We start from the raw sequence: 12,986 nt of genomic DNA on the forward strand, positions 1-12,986 counted from the left end.
AAAAGTTAAAAAAAAAAAAAGAAAGAAAAAGAAAAGCACTGAAATAAATGGTGATGGGAAAACTGGATAGCTACATGTAAAAGAATGAAACTGGACCACTTTTAACACCATATACAAAAATAAGTTCACATTAGGTTAAAGACCTAGATGTGAGACATGAAACCACAAAAATCCTAAAGGAGAAGGTAGGCAGTAATTTCTCCTCCATTGGCCGTAGTAACATTTTTCTGAATACATCTCCTAAGGCAAGGGAAACAAAAGCAAAAATTAGAGTATTTGGATTAAGAAAAAAAAAAAAAGCTTTTGCATTGCAAAAGATACCATCAATAAAATGAACAGATAACCTACTGAATGCCAGAAGATATTTACAAATGAAATATCCTTTAAGTCACAAGAATAAAGAGCACAGCATAAGGAACACAATAAGTGACATTATAATCGTGATGTAGCAGGACAGGTGGTAGCTACTAGTGGTGAACACAGCATAACATATAAACTTTTCAAATCTCTGTGTTGTACGCCTGAAGCTAATGTAACATTGTGTGTCAAATATAATAAACACACACACACATACACACACACACACACACGGTAAAACAACGCTCTGATTCCATAATTCATTATGCCTTTTAAAAATGATTATCTTATATTATCTGAATTTTATAAGAAGCACTAAATGTACTGTATGGCATTTTTAGGCACTTTAAAGGCCGTATTGGGTTAAATGTCTTGCCCAAACAAGAATTTTCTTCTTCAGAAACTTTATTTTCAAATATCCACACGATTTTCTTTACATTAAACGTTTGATTTTACTTTTTTAAAAAATCAATGTTTTATATATATATTTATTTATTTACTTATTAACTTATTTATTTATTTTGAGAGAGAGACAGAGCATGAGCAGGGGAGGGGCAGAGAGATAGAGGGAGACACAGAATCTAAAGTGGGCTCCAGGCTCTGAGCTGTCAGCACAGAGCCCGACATGGGACTCAAACTCATGGACTGCGAGATCATGACCTGAGCCAAAGTCAGACACTTAATCAACTGAGCCACCTAGGTACCCCAAAATTTGATTTTAATGGGCAAATAAAGGAATTTTTGTTTTTATTCTAAAACAGATAACTGTATATCCTTTTGCCTTAATACTCAAAATTAGACAAACACCATCAACATAATTTTAAGCAATGATTTGACAAAGAGAGTAACAGTGGGAATTTATTAGTTTATTATGAATGTACAGTCTACATTAGATATTCTATTTATGAATTTGTTCAGTAATCACTGGTGCCAAAGCTGTTTAATGCCAGTATTCCATAACTTGCCAAAAACCAAACTGGGAACCCTTCTTGATGCCTTCCCAAACTTCATCTTGCACATACTATCAGTATCCAGTAAAAGGCTCTTAAAGCTGTCCAGTAATTCTCTGCATCTACAGTATTCCACAATCTTTTCTCTAGATTATTACTAAAGCTTATAAATAGCCAAAGTGGTTACAATTCATTCCCTAGAAAACATCTAGGACAATTTTTCTAAAGCTGCAATCTAATCAAGTCATGTCCTTTTTCAATGCCTTCAAAGTAAAGGTAAAACTCTCTAATGCACTTCAATATCCCTTTCCTTTCTTGGTTCAAACTACTTTTAACAGTCTTACTGAATTTTGTCTGATTCACCTAGCATTCTCTCTCTCTGTCTTTCTCTCTTCCCTCTTGGATTTTGCACATACAATTTTCTTCCAGATACAGTGTTTTACACCTACCATTCAACTGGCTCTCACCCATCCCTTTTATCTCATAAAGATATTACTGTTTCAGGAGGCCTCAGACGTCTCAGTTAGATATTCCTCCTTTGTACTCCCATAGTTATCATTTACTACTCTTATCACTGTAGTATAGAGTGGGAAGGTCACAGACTTAGAAAAATGAAGTGTGGAAAAACGGTTTTATGTCTCCTAAGGAGCGGTATATACAGTTGGGTAGAATCTTAGTGTACAGTCTGCATATGGCAAACAATCACAATTAATCAAAACTACCCTTAAGAATTCTTTAAGTCCCGTTAAATACAGTCATACTTAGTGTATGTAATTCTGTATAATATTTGTCTATAAATATTTTATAACTACCATGGTGTGAAGCTTTGTAGAGACATTATATTTTGAAAAAAAAATTACTTGAGGCCTTCAATAACCTAAACACATCATCAAAATAGAAAGATTTGACTTGCAAGCGTTCCTGGTTTAATGTCATCATTTTAATCTTCTGTGGAAGATGTATCAGTTCCTCCAATGCTTCCCTAGTCAGATTTCTCTAGGGTTACCAATTAACTTTTCATTGTTCTCTTTCATGGATGAAGATATCACCTTCCTTGATTGGCTACCTAAGTAGTGCTTACCACTTCTTTGTCAATGGCCTCACATCTTAAAGTTACTCACACTTGTTCATAAGTTTTTCCTACTGATATTAACTCTTGTCAGGCTTGATTCCTCCCATTACTGGTGGACATACACTTGTTAAGTGCAACAGTAGACAAGTGGCAGAACTATTTAAAAATATAAGTTTTTTTAACCCCTGGTGAAATTTATATTTACCTGGAAAACACAGTTAAGGAAGGTTAAAATAAATATTAATTAAATTGATAAATATATGATTTTTATATTAGTAAATATATAACTTATGCATATATAATGCTAACACACCATAATTCATAAATGAATGATTAACAAGTCCAAATTTCAATTTTAAGGTATTTTATTTTTATTTTTTAAGTGTTTATTTTTGATAGAGAGAGGGAAAGAGAGACCAAGTATGAGTAGGGGAGGGGCAGAGAGAGAGGGAGACACAGAATCTGAAGCAGGCTCCAGTCTCTGAGCTGTAAGCACAAAGCCCAACGTGGGGCTTGAACTCATGAACCATGAGATTGTGACCTGAGCCCAAGTCAGATGCTCAACCAACTGAGCCACCCATGTGTACCAATTTTAAGGTATTTTAATCATTAAACGGGAAGTGGGGATATCACGACATAGTAGGCCTCACAGAGGTATCATTTTATTCTCCCTAAAATAATTATTTTATTATTCATAAAATAATTCTGTACACCTGTACATTTACCATAATGCTTTGTCATAAATTAAAATGGACAAACTACTACTATAAGTGCTAGAATTTTTAGACATTATAATTTTGTATGAAATGGAAGAAAAAGATAAGGCTACCAATAGAAAAACAGTCTTTCCAATGAAGTAGGTATTACATGTATACCCACATTTTGGTATTTATAATTATCCCATAATTAATGAAATTTAGGAAAAAAGGTCTATCATATTGCCAGGTACACTACTGGTATTCAAAATATTTTTAAATAAAAATAGCAGCAATGAAAATACTGAAGATTTTATAAATAAAATCTAAAAGAGGGCATAATTTTTGTAGTTAAATACAAACTTAAACAAAAATAAAAATGTGACTGATTTGTTTATCCATAAACATAACTTCTAAAAAAAAAAAGCCAATAGTATTCATTATAAACTAAACACTGATTTCAAAGCCTAATACTTTAGAGTTGGCATTTAAAATGCTCTTGTGGAGAATAGTCTGACCTTGTACAAAGGAGTATATTATTTGTAAATAATGGTTACCAGATATCTTAGCCAAAAAACACAGTTACACAGGGGAAGTTATCATAACACAGCTGGGAAAATACAGAAGCAGAAAAAGTTTGTGTATGTGTGTTACTGTTCATATAGACAAATAGATTTATACCTACACACACACACCTACACACAAATTGGAAAATAAAAGTGTATAAATGCTCTAAATGAAAGTGAGAAGTACTATTCCTAACTAAGACCAAAAATAGAGGTAAAAAAATAACTGGGAAGAAACTAGGATAAATAACTTGACTGAGAAAACACAGAAACACGAAGATGAAAAAAAGAGATCTTTAAGAATCAGTATTCAACAGTCAATAACACACTTCCTGTAGGTCACAGGATTGTTGTGGATGCCTATGCAACATGCTTTAAATTCACTGTCTACATAATTGCCATTGGATTTATTTGACCAATTTGAATTGCAGAGGGAAAAGGTAAATTTAATGAGTTCATAAATCATTTTGAGTAAAAGCTGCTGTTATTTTCTTAGAGTGGCATCAGTTCAAAATTTTTGCTTCACCTTCTCATTCAGGGACTAATTCAACAGAAACAAAAAAGAATACTTACATTCTTTTGGATATCATCATTGATGCCAAGTGTCATAATTTCAATACCTACTCTTTATATAAAATTTTACAAAACTGCCCTTTAAAAAATTAATAGACACAATCTCTACTCATAAAGGGGTAACAATCCAGAAACAACAATTAAATAAAAATTTACTGATAAAAAAAATCACTGCCCTTTAAAAAAAACATCACTGCCCTTTAATATGCAATACATTTTTTAACAGGTTTAGGTGGCAAATAAAATTTGTAAAATTTAGACGTTTTGTCTTATTTAAAGTGGTTTCACATTGTATGTTGCCAAAACTAATGCAACAATAACATTAAATATAATCATGCAAGATTTAAGATCTTCCCAAGAGCAAGACCTTGGCTAACAGTAGCTTAGCTATCAAGCTAATCATGACACTCAAACGATTGACTTGAATCCTAAATCGAGGGAAGCAGGAAGAGTACAAATAAGCAGTAAGCAATTCGATCATAAACGATCAAAGTTGGGCAGGAGGATGGTATGAATACACCTTAATGCCATGACTCTCGAAAGCTATGGAAAATGAGGGTTTAGAGGCAATTATCCAGAAAAACTGGCAAAACACAAATATCATCTCTCAGAAAAGTAACTGGAACCTTTGAGTTATCCAGATAACTAAGAACTATCTCACTGTTTGAGACCTAGCCTCAAATTCTCTTCTTAGATCACAATAATATACAATAATTTTAGATCTAAATGTGTTTTTAAATAGAAAAAGAAAGCAGGAAGAGAAAGAAAGGATAGGGGGAGAGAGAGAAAAGGAGAAACGAAAAAAATGTTAACCAAACTGTTATCTGTAATTAATTTGTATTTTTTCTTCTCTGATCAAATGAAATATTTTAAAACATCATTCAATTATTTACTTCATCCATATTCATTTTTAGATAATCAATTATTACTAAATACAGATATCAAATGAACATTTTAAAACTGAAAACTTAAACTCAGATATGTTTACAGTCATGAGAAAAAATCCTACACAAGTATTCACAAAGTTTTTTGTCAACAATTTTTCCTCATTTACTTTATATGTATTAAGGTGTTACTTCTGTGCTGGCAATAAAATGATATTCCTAGGTTTCTAGTAACTACATATCTCTGTTTTGTTTTTACACAATAAATTATCTTAAAATCTCTTAACTAAATTGTTACACTAACCAGAATAGGTCTAAAGATCAATAAGACCACTTCTTAGACTTCCTTCTTCAAGTTTACATAACAATAGATTAATTTCAGAATCTCTTGTTTCAGTAATTATAATAAAGAAAATAGGACACCCTAATGATTTAAGCCATGAATAGTTTTTTATTACCAAAACACCTGTTGCTATTTTGAAACCTATTTTCATTAAATACAGAAGAATGTTGATTTTGTTACCCGATGACATCAAGAGTTAAGAAAACAAACTTTCTTTAACAGAACCATTCTCAGAACACTTTTCTCAGCCCAAGTGATTTTAACATGCTGCTCCTTCGCAGGATGGGGCTTTTAAAAAAAACTTTACATTAATGTTTCAAGCTGGTGTGATTTACCTTTGATATGTTACTAATACACAGCCATGTTTAACTTCTTCAAAACAGTACTAATGTTAGTATGAATGTGTAAAACTGACCTCAACAGAAAGCAACCTCTACAAAGCCGAATTTAATGTTATCAAAACTCATGTTAAAGATGTTTTCAACTTCTCAAGAAGAGTTTATTGGTTTTTAATAGGGGACAACAGTGAGAAATAGGACTATGATTCCAGAAAGAAGGGAAATAAGAGGAGGAGAGCTAAGGATCACTCTGTGTTTCTGACTCATGCATTTTCTGTACCTCAGTACAGAGAGGTGGATGGAGCCCATGTAGAACACAATGATTTCACTCAACTGAAGAGACAGAAATTAGAGTTTGGGACTACTGAAATAGTTGAAATCTGCAGTGCAAGATACTGGGCAACAGATAAGTGTAAATAAAAATGAGCCCCCAAAGGGGCCGTCTTAATATCTTAGATGAATAATAAACTGCACATGAACAGAGCAAGGCTGTGTGGCCCAGCAGAAAAAAAGCCAGAGCTGTAAACTAAAAAGAAATTCCAAATGTTACAGGGGTGCCTGGGTGGCTCAGTTGGTTAAGTGTCCAACTCTTGATTTTGGATCAGGTCATGATCTCACANTTCCAAATGTTACATATACTATGAGATGCAGAACATCTCACTGGTGGAGCAAAATACCACACTGAAAATGCTAAGCATGCAGGTGACACCCCCAAAAAGTACAGATCCACCTCAATTATGCTTGAAAGAAAGGATGAAGTTTATTTGCCAATAAATTAACTACCTGTCAAAACAAAACTCAACATTCTTTAAAAGAAGACAGCAGATTCCAGAATCTCAACAACATAAATTATAGTGACCAGTATATAATAAAAAAATTACTAGACATGTAGAATAGTAAAATGTGATCCATAATAAGGAAGAAATCATTAATACTTTGAGTAGGTGAGGAGTTATATCCACTACACTCAACTATAAAATAGTATAGCTTTTGAATTTTAGAAAAAAATTACATGTTTAAATTACTTACAACCATTCAATTCTAAAAACATTTGCACATTATCTCAAAAAGATATGCTCTAACAGCCTGCCTTCCTTTTCCACATCCCCACTATTGCTTACTCCACTCCATTAATTTAGTCTTTCTCAGCGACGGGTACACAGCAAAGATGTAAGCTATTCAGAGCCCTGAACATCAACTTTTGGCTTATACCTAAGGAGGCTGGTTAGGTCATCAAATCTAGTATATTATTCTTTCTTGCCCTTCCTTCCTACACATCATTAAAATGTGCTTCCACTTTCCTCATCTATTGTCTCCTTTATCCTGCTGATGTCAGTATTCAGAATCAATGCTCTGTTGATATCTTTTTGCTAGCTCTCATTTTCATTAAATTGATCCACAGTCCTTTGAAGGGTAATTATGTGCAACTGACTGCCCTTTTCATGGTTAAGAAACTCCTTGTTAAAAACTGAACTGTGTCCTCCCAAAATTCGTATATTAAAGCCCTAACACCCAATATACCTCGGAATGTGACTATATTTACAAATATAGTCTTTAGGAGGTAATTAAGGTTAAGTCAGGCTATATGAGTGGGCCTTATTCTGATATGACTAGTAAACTTATAAGAAGAGAGACAGCAGAAATGCTCACACACAAAGAAAAAGTCATGAAAGGACACTGCAAAAAGGCAGCCATGTGCAAATGGAGAGAGAGGCCTTATGAAAAACTATACCTGCCAACACCTTGATCTTGGGTTTCCAGTCTCAAGAATCATGAGAAAATAGATTTCTGTCACGTACACCACCCAGGCTATGGTATTTTTTTTTTATTATTATTATGGCAGCCCTAGCATACCAATATACCCCTACATACATTTTCATTTTTGCTGGGCATTCAACCAACCTCCTCATCATTGTGAAATGCCACCACATCCCTTAAGACATCATTCTTATCCCTTGAAGTAAGACAAACACATAGCCAGACCACTTACCAACCACTACTACTTCTACAATATTATTCCAATATTACATGTCAGTCTTTAAGGATAATAGGTTTGACTTTAAATGGAAATGATATATCAGGAGGAGGGAGATGTAAATATATCTTGGTTGAAAATTGTAAATAGCAAGGTGGTATTACAGAAATTTGTTTAAGAGAGAGCTATAGATGATACCTAGATTTGAACCCCAGTTTCCCTGCTTATTATCTGTGTAACCTTGAGCAAGCTACTGAATCTCTTTATGGATAATAATAGTACCTACTTTACACTGTTGTATGTTAAATATGTTAATATTTGTAAAGTAATTAGCCTGGCACATTAACTGTTATATTAGTGGTTTGCTGTTATCAAGGGAAGTGATTTTGGATGATAATGCTAAGTGTTGGAAAAGGGGCCAAAGTGACAGGAAGGTTGAAGTGGCGAGTGGTGATTATATATATCATATATATATATTAGAAATGTGGAGGTAATATAGATTCAATAATAATTTTCAAAACGCATAGAACAAGTGAGATTTTTTTTAATTTTAGGATAAAGGAGAATTGAATACATTTACAATTTCATAGACAAGACTCCTTGAAGGTGAGAGAATAGGCATTAATAAAGCAACACACTAAAAAGAGATTAAGCAGGTCAAATACTGTCTGCACCCATTACTAAGTTATAAAGTAAGTGGATGGTAACCAGATTTTAAAAACTAAAATATCTTAGAGAACATTAGAATTCATGAGATGTAACAGGGTGAGTCGTGTCTCATAAAATGAAATGTGCCAGCTTTATATACACATACAGACAAATGTGTATACTCAGCTGAAATATGAAATATATTCTTACTGTTGGTCTCAGATGAAAACCTTCTTACCTTAAGAGTGTAAGGCACTTTTGAAAGAGATTTTTCTTCTGAGGTGAGAAGAAAAAAATTTCAGTTAAGTGGGACTGAAAAAGTATTATTCAACTTAATAAAATTAATTAACCTATCCATTATATTCATTACAAAAGAGATAGACTAGTATAAAATTATGTTGTGCTTCTTGGATTTTAAAATAAATGAGTGAAATGATTTAACAAATGCATTAATTTAAAAATCTTACAACTAATTATCTTAAGTTATTTACTTTGTTTTACTGAATTTTTAACACCATGAATGAATCACTCTTTGAAAGTCTTAGGAGATATTCATTTAATTCATGACAATTAAATACAAAAACTAGTTTTCATACACCTGTATTACTTACTTTGGGTTCTAAACAACACCTCAAAACTAACCTTTGCTCTTCTTCCTTTTTTAAAAAATGTTTATTTTTGAGAGAGAGAGAGAGAGAGACAGAATGCAAGCAGGGGAAGGGTAAAGAGAGAGGGAGACACACAATCTGAAGCAGGCTCCAGGCTCTGAGCTGTCAGTATAGAGCCCAACGCAGGGCTCAAACTCATGTAGTGCGAGATCAGGACCTTAGCTAAAGTCTGCCACTTAACCACCTGAGCCACCCAGCTGAGGCACCTTTGCTCTTCTTAACAGTGCCTGAAGGGGCGCCTCGGTGGCTCAGTTGGTTAAGCGTCCGACTTTGGCTCAGGTCATGATCTCACGGTTTGTGGGTTTGAGCCCCACGGCAGGCTCTGTGCTGACAGCTAGCTCAGAGCCTGGAGCCTGCTTCAGATTCTGTGTCTCCCTCTCTCTGACCCTCCCCTGCTCACTCTCTCTCTCAGAAATAAATAAAACAGGGGCGCCTGGGTAGCTTAGTCGGTTAAGCGTCCGACTTTCGCTTAGGTCATGATCTCGCGGTTCGTGAGTTCGAGCCCCGCGTCGGGCTCTGTGCTGACAGCTCAGAGCCTGGAGCCTGTTTCAGTCTGTGACTCCCTCTCTCTCTGACCCTCCCCTACTTACGCTGTCTTTCTCTCTCTCCTAGAAATAAATAAATAAATAATTAATTAAAAAAAATAAATAAATAAAACATTCAAAAAACAAAAAACAAAACAAAAAACAGTGCCTGTAGAGGACAAAGTTCAGAACTCCCAGGATCTCATGCAGCTGGCTCACCCTGGTGATTCCACCCACATTTCCCAGCTTCTGCTATCACCTACAGAGTATGGAGCCTGCTCTTGTGTGCTTCCCTAGCTCTGGATACACAGTTCCAACTGTTTCTGGGACTTTTTTTTTTTTAATCTGGGACTCCTAAAGCACAAATGTAATATTTGAATATTTTAAATTTAAAAATTTTAAATCATTCATTTTGATTATTAGCCTTACCATCAAACTACTGGTTTAAGGAAGAAATATAAAAGTCACAATGCTCTCATCCTTATGGAATAAATCAAGTTCTGTCAAATCTGTCTCCAAATAGCTCTCCATCTCTCCCCTCCCCATCTCAGAGGACATTATTTTCTCTTGTTTTAATTCAACACCCTGTTAATTCATCTTTACCTCCCTGTTTTTCTCCTTCTGGTTAGTCTTACACACTCAAACCAGGTATCTTTCTAAAATGTCAATCTACTTACACCTTAGAAATCCAGCTTATCTCTCCCCATTCTGCTATCCACACTCTTAGCCAATCACATACAACTTGTGTCCCTTCCTTGAATATGTCCTTTTCTTTCACTCCTTTTTTAAAAAAACAAAAACAACAACAAACACCTTCATACCTTTGCATATGATCTTTTTTCTCCACTTGGAATGTTCTGGGCTGCTTTCTCAACCTGCTTACTCTTTAGCTCTACTACTCATACTTCAAAATACAGTTCAAACATCAAGAACTACAGAGATAGAGAGAGACATTCCTCTTTCTTTACCTTCTCAGACTTTGTACATAGCATTGTGAACATCCATTCATTAATCACACATTCACTTAACCATATACTGAGTACCTTCCAGGATCCTTATTTGTTATTTTGCATTGAAATTAATCATTTAGATGTTTCTTTCCGCAAATAGAGAGGGAACTCTTAAAAGGCAGAGACAACATCTTACTTAACATGGCTTCCCTGGAGTGAGACAGACATCAGGCCCAACACCTAAGAGGCATTTAAAAATGTTAGTGTAAATAAATTAATTTGATACTTTCGAACATATTATTTTCTTCTACCCTTCAATTATTTCTCTTTTCTCCAACAAACTTTAAAATTCTCTGCAAAGAGAGTCATCAGGCATTTAATTATTAATGGGATAGTCTGGGGTGAATAGGATTAAACATCTTTTCTAAAGAGATACAAGCCTACTTGAGAGCTGCCTGAAACTTCGAATCATTAGCACCTATTTGTGGTCTCCTAGCAACTAACTATTTCTTAAGGAAAAGTTAAAACTATTTTGCCCAGTTCCTTATGCTTCAAAAATCCAGTATTTTAAAAACCTTTATATTTCCTGAGAAGATGGTTTAAATTTTTATTACTGATGAACCTGAAAACCACCGTATAGTTAAAAGGTATGACCTAAGCTTCCTTCTTTTATGAAAAATAAATTGCTTCATGGAAAAATCAAACTTACTTTAACATCAACAAAACTCACTTCAGTAAATACAGTTCTCTCATTTGCTCACATATATACACAGATGAACACTTTGTCTATTAGTATTTATTAGTGTTTATTATTATATTTTTTCTAACTTTGTCTATTAGTATTTATTAGTGTTTATTATTATATTTTTTCTACCTCATCCTTTAATGTTTATTTTTGTGTTACTGAAAAACAGCCTGCAAATTAGAGAATTCACTAAAGAAAGGGCTTTGTGAGCATTTAATAACATTTACTGACCCAAATAAGTACTAAAAGAATCTTTAGAGGACAACAGTTTTGTCCAAATTTTCAAAGTGCCCAGGGGTATGAAAGCTCATTGTTTATTCCAACAACTCACATGTCTCTAAAGCTTGGCAGATCCTTTCCCCAAACTAAAAGTATTTTTGTTCAAGAGGCAAGATCTTATGGNCTCTTCATAAATCTATTACCAAATTTCACTAAGGTAAATTCGAGGATTTTTTTTAATATTCGAATTACTAGAATTTAGACTATTAGCATATTTTCTCTCAATATTATGAAAATTTAAATAAAATAGCAATATGTTATTTCATTTAACAGTGGCATTTACCATCACCACTACCATGAACAGTAACAGTAATAACAATGCTAACATCAGCTAATTTTTATTAAGTATGTGACAGGTACTGTATTAAACTATATATTTATATAATAATAAATGTATAAATATATGTATCTAAAATGGCTTAAATTTAAATCTCTTCAATTAAAAAAAATAATGTTTATTTAACCTTTGAGAGAGAGATGGAGACACAGAATCTGAGGCAGGATCCAGGCTCTGAGCCATCAGCATAGAGCCTGACATGGGGCTTGAACTCACAAACAGTAAGATCATGACCTAGGCCAGAGTAGGATGCTTAACCCAGGCACCCCAAATTTAAACCTATTTAAATTTTCTGTAGCTTCCAATAATACAGTCTCCTCCACCATTTAGAAGACTAATTCCTTTAAGAATTATTGGGATGGTGCTCGCTTCGGCAGCACATATACTAAAATTGGAACGATACAGAGAAGATTAGCATGGCCCCTGCGNGGGATGGCAACAGGTAAAAGAAAACATTGGAACATTTTTCTAGCAAGCAGCATTACAGTTACCTCCTGGGAAACTGCTGACTTTCCCTGACTTCCTTAGAGAAAAAAAGGACACTTAAAATACACTGGGAAATTACAAATTAAGAGCTGAATGAATTTCACAGATTATCTAATTTTCTTCTTACACTTTACAGATAAGAAAAATGAGATGCAGGTAGATTGGTAAAAACAAAAAAAAACCAAAAAACAAGACACCTTGATAAGAAAGTTATCAGTAGATCTACAACTGAAACCTAGATTTTCATAGTGCCACAAATAATGATGGTGTAAATCGCTCAGTAATTATTGTTGTTAACTAAAATTTTTAAAGAATAGAAGTTGCAGTAAGGAAAGGTTTCTGGCTAATACATAATTCCAAAGAGATCTGTTCTTTTCTGAGGGAAAATGGGTTCCTCTTAATGAGGCAATAAGTAAGCAAAAGATCAACTTGATATTATTCTAAAGTGAAACTTCAACGGTGACAGAGTCGATTATTAATAGCAGTAACCTCCTCTAGAGTGCCTAAGGGGAGAGAAGAGTTGAGGAGGCTCTGATTCCCTCTCTGGATTCATTTCCAGAGAAAATCAGAAATCAGCTGAGTATTTCCATGTGCCA

General features: G+C 34.1%; 1 protein-coding gene and 1 non-coding gene across 9 annotated transcripts in view; one reads left to right on the forward strand and one right to left on the reverse strand.

Annotated features, from left to right (window-relative positions):
• The window catches only part of XRCC4 (X-ray repair cross complementing 4), a 262,099-nt gene that overhangs the window by 126,505 nt on the left and 122,608 nt on the right, over window positions 1-12,986 (reverse strand). The window lies entirely within an intron of this gene.
• Window positions 12,266-12,372, forward strand: LOC144228131 (U6 spliceosomal RNA). Its single transcript, XR_013334123.1, has one exon. It is a non-coding gene; the product is annotated as a U6 spliceosomal RNA (small nuclear RNA).

The sequence above is a fragment of the Crocuta crocuta genome, unplaced genomic scaffold (genome assembly GCF_008692635.1).
Source record: "Crocuta crocuta isolate KB4526 unplaced genomic scaffold, BGI_CrCroc_1.0 scaffold162, whole genome shotgun sequence".
Taxonomy (NCBI): Eukaryota; Metazoa; Chordata; class Mammalia; order Carnivora; family Hyaenidae; genus Crocuta; species Crocuta crocuta.